This window comes from Bubalus kerabau, chromosome 12 (genome assembly GCF_029407905.1).
Source record: "Bubalus kerabau isolate K-KA32 ecotype Philippines breed swamp buffalo chromosome 12, PCC_UOA_SB_1v2, whole genome shotgun sequence".
Lineage (NCBI taxonomy): Eukaryota > Metazoa > Chordata > Mammalia > Artiodactyla > Bovidae > Bubalus > Bubalus kerabau.
Window position 1 is genome coordinate 55,907,821 of NC_073635.1, and position 4,635 is coordinate 55,912,455.

The following is a 4,635-nucleotide window of genomic DNA, read 5'->3' on the forward strand; positions in this document are numbered from 1 at the left end:
TGGATTGAATTGGAGGAATTTTTAAGAGTTTTTGTTATTGTTGTTTGGCCTTGCCAAACAGCATCAAGGATCTTAGTTCCCTGAACAGGGTTTGAACCTGGCCCCCTACACTGGAAGTTCAGAGTCTTAACCACTGGACCACCAGGGAAGTCCTTGGAAGATGTTTTAAGAACTCTTTCAAACTTGAAAGTGAAAGTGAAAGTGAAGTCGCTCAGTGGTGCCTGACCCTCAGCGACCCCATGGACTGCAGCCTTCCAGGCTCCTCCATCCATGGGATTTTCCAGGAAAGAGTACTGGAGTGGGGTGCCATTGCCTTCAAACTTGAGGTCCAGGGAAAAGATGAGTTTAAAAGGGAAATTAAATGTCTCTGATTTATGGGAGATTTCCCAAGAAGAATAAACTCTTCATTGTTGTCCAAATGATTAATGACAGAGGATTGTGATGAAAGGTAATTCAAGAGAACTAATGATTTCTTTTATTAAAAAGTAATTTTCCTTTAAAAAGAAGTAATCTGCCTAAAGTCACAAATGAAACTCCTTACACTTGATCTGATGTAGTCTTTATAAGAGACTCTTTCAGATACTCATCATTATCCCCAGCTGCTTGATTTGCCAGAGAGAAGTGGTTCATGATGTATCTTCTGGGGATTTAGAGGGAAAACTTTGGTCCTCTAATGAGTTCTTCCTCTTAGTCAGGTACAAACCTCTCCTCAGTGGAAAATAGTGCTCAATTTTCCACAGTCTGAAGCAGTTCCTGTTAGAATTTTCTTACAACCACTTTAATGCTGTTGCTCCATGTCTATATTTCCTGTATCTGGAAGCAGGATGGAGTGAAAGATAAGATAATCTACTTGTTGGAGACTACAATGATGTAAGAAACACTAGTTCTTATCTCCATTTGCCAACAAAAAACCCAAGTTTTGAAAGGCTAAGATCTGATCTTTACTGTCAGTAGCAGAATAATTAATTTTATTGAACAGACCCTTATATAGTGGTTATTATGTGCCAGATAAATTACAACTGTGTGAAATGAGTATTGTTTTTATTCTGCCGACTCATTGGAAAAGGCCCTGATGCTGGGAAAGATTGAGGGCAGGAGAGAAGGGGGTGATAGAGGCTGAGATGGTTGGATGTCATCATGAACTCAATGGACATGAGTTTGAGCAAACTCCAGGATATAGTGAGGGCAGAGAAGTCTGGAGTGCTGCAGCCCATGGAGTCACAGAGTTGGACATGACTGAGCGACTGAACAACAACTAAAGACGAGGATGCCGAGGCTCAGAGAGGTCACAGTGACCAGCACAAGTGACACAGATGATGGGTGACTGGGCCAGGATTCAAAGTCCCACTCTGCAGAGTGTTATTGCTTACCACACAGTAAGGCCAGAGCTGGGAACAAAACCTCCTGCCTTGCAATGTAGTCCTCTTTCCAGTAAACTAGGTAAGTGCACATTCATTCAGTCATCTACTGAGTAACAGAAGCCAGATCCACATTTCTGTCCAATGAAATGCCTCTGCCAAGTTTTCGTCAAGCATTCTTACCAATCATACCCCTTGCACTTAATCTGTTGCTAGTTTTTATAAGAGACTCCAGTACAAAAGAAAGCAAAACTCATTCCCTTCGGTAAGGAGCCATATCATTGGTACATGAGGCCCTAAAATACTGAAAATTTGCACCCAGAGTCATATTCTTTGAAGGATACAAGTGTTAAAGTAGGAATTCTTGCTTGGCTTCTTCAATAAGATAAAAAAGGAAATGAAACACAAAGTTGATCAATCTAAAAAGGATCAGATGATCCCAATGCTTTCTCTCTTACAGGCAGTTGAAGGACCACACCAGCTCCATTCTTGTTAGTGTACTCATTCACAGATGATTCAAGGGCAAGGTCAACCCCTAAAAAACCAAGAGAAATGAAGAGTTCCTAACACTGCACTATGTCACAGACTATGCAAAAAAGCTCATATAATCAGTACAGCGATTTTTTCCCCCACTTCTACTTTAATCTGGATTTGATTGCTGCAACTGTAAAGAATCTGCTAGCTTTGAGAGGCAGCCATGAGCTTATGAATATCGTTCTCCAGACAGATTCCACTGGATTCCTCACTTCTTTCTTAAATGAAGTGCAAATCTGGAAGCATTACGCTAAAATGTACCATTACTTCAGGTTTCTTTGAAATATATAATTTCTAGGTTTTTCTGATATAAACAATAGGAGAAAATGGAATACCAGTTAACATGTCAATGGTTGTAACATCCCAGAAGTATCAATATCATTATTAGCATACCCTCTTCTGGTAGTAAAAGATTTATTTTACTGTGTCATGAACTCAAACATTTCTTTAACCAGAACTCTGAGCTGCTTCCTTTGGAGAACTGCAGCATATGGTTTTCCTCTTCCACTTTTTAATATTTTGGTCTCCGGTGAATCCGCATACAAAGGCTTCCTTCCTTTAGCTGGAGTCCACAAATGAAAGCCTTTTCTTTTTCTGATTGTAGATTAGCCTGCCAAGAAACAAACACGAGCTGGAGAACATCACTTTAATTTATTGATGGGATACAGATGACAAGGAAGTCTGTCCTATTCCAGGTTTTTGGGAATGCTGCAGGCTGACCCAGCACAGCCGAGTTCCTTACTGCGAAGACAGATTTTGCCAAAAACTGAAGCCAATAGTCATTGCAAACCTCTGAACCAAAACATTCCTTTAGTGCTTGAATTTCCCTATAATTTGTGTCGATTCCCTTTTTGTCAATGAAGCTAGCAGTGGATAACTAGCTTAGTGCAATCAGACAAAACAACTGTGCCATTCATTCAGTAATTAGATGATAGCCTTACCGCATGCTTTATGGTTTCCGTTCTTCATTCTTTCCTTTCTTTTCAAGTCCTTAGAGACAAACTCTGGGATGTTTGGCAAAGCAGAGACCCTTGTTGAAAAATATCCTGTCTTCTTTTTTCATTTTGAGGTTGCTAATAAGTTCTATTCTCAGAGGCAAAACATTAGATGCACATAGCAGGAAAGATCGGCCAAGTTTAAAAAAAAAAAAAAGTTTGGTTCTCTGTATATTGCTTTTTGCCTCACTTTCTAGTTTGGCCTTCCTTGAGGCAGAAGATGGTTTTCCTTTTCTTTTATCCATCACTAGGCAAATGAATTTGATACTTGAACTAAATGCTTATAGCAGATCTTGCATAAATCACTTTTTAAGCTTTCAGACATGAAGCATTTATGAGATGTGAAGCAGAGACAGAAAGATAGGAGAAAGAAAGGGAGAGGCGGGCTGCGTGATTAGAATTAAGCCACTCTGAAGAGAACACAGCAGGTTACATTTCTGTCTGGTCAATGGGGTGAAGTGTTGTTGTACTAATAGTTTGCTGCCTTTTTTTTTTTTTCCTTCAAGCTTTTGTTTGTTTCCTAAACTATAAGAAGAAAAGGGAGGAAAAGCTTTTACAAGAAAATAGGGATGCTATTTTAGGTTCTGTTGTCCTTGGCTTGAAGATATAGTGGGATCAACATCCATGAAATAGGTGGCCTTCCCCAGTGATTATCTGGTCCTATTGGCCAAGTGTCTTGGTTGCAAGTGATATTACTTGAGCTACTGGAAGAAAAAAGAGGAGCATCTTGTTGGCTGCTCTACCTAAACTACAGAAGGACAGGAAGGGGGTTCTTGAGAAGTGACTGAAATCAGGGACCTAACATCTTATCAGGAATTCTGTTTCTTCTCATCTCTGCTTCTCATTTGGCTTGATCTGTCTCTTTTTTCTGGGCCACCTGGAACCACAGCTCAAAATACGTTAAAAGATAACAATTAAAGAAATAATACAAATGCATCTATATACAAAACAGACTCAGAGACATAGAAAACAAACTTATGGTTACCAAAGAGGAAAGGGAAGTGGGGGCAATAAATTAGAGTATGAGATTAACATATAGAAACTACAATATACAAAATGGATAACCAACAAGGACCTACTGTGTAGCACAGGGATCTATATTCAATATCTTGTAATAACCTGTAATGGAATATAATATGAAAAAAATATGTAACTGAATCACTTAGCTGTACACTTGAAACTAACACAGTACTATAAATTAACTATGTGTCTTGTTGTTTAGTTGCTAAGTCCTGTCTGACTCTTTGTGACCCCAAGGACTGCAGCCTGCCAGGCTCCCCGTCCATGGGATTTCCCAGGCAAGAATATTGGAATGGTTGCCATTTCCTTCTCCAAGTCATCTTCCAGAGATTGAACCTGTGTCTCCTGCATTGGCAGGCAGATTCTTTACCACTGTGCCAACTGGGAAGCCCTAAATCAACTCTACGTCAATAAAAAAAAGTCTATTAAACATCTTAAGAGTTTATGTCAGCAAAAATCAGTTGGAACAGGGCAGCACCAAGTCAGAAGTGGTTAGAAGTGCTCCTTCAACAACAACTCAAGAAAAGACTTTTATAGAGAAAAGGCAGAAGCAAAGTAAGCAAATTATTGGTTGGCTGAAGCTTGTGAAGAAAGCTGAGTGCCGAAGAATTGATGCTTTTGAACTGTGGTGTTGGAGAAGACTCTTGAGAGTCCCTTGGACTGCAAGGAGATCCAACCAGTCTATTCTAAAGGAGATCAGTCCTGGGTATTCTTTGGAAGGACTGATG

At 39.7% G+C, this 4,635-nt stretch overlaps 1 long non-coding RNA gene across 1 annotated transcript; it reads right to left on the bottom strand.

Moving 5' to 3' along the window:
* Positions 1 to 415: 415 nt before the first annotated feature.
* LOC129624603 (uncharacterized) lies at positions 416 to 3,220 on the bottom strand. Its single transcript, XR_008701056.1, has 4 exons — positions 2,834 to 3,220; positions 2,286 to 2,502; positions 1,703 to 1,893; positions 416 to 813 (listed from the first exon to the last, which is right to left on the bottom strand). It is a non-coding gene; the product is annotated as an uncharacterized LOC129624603 (long non-coding RNA).
* Positions 3,221 to 4,635: the final 1,415 nt, after the last annotated feature.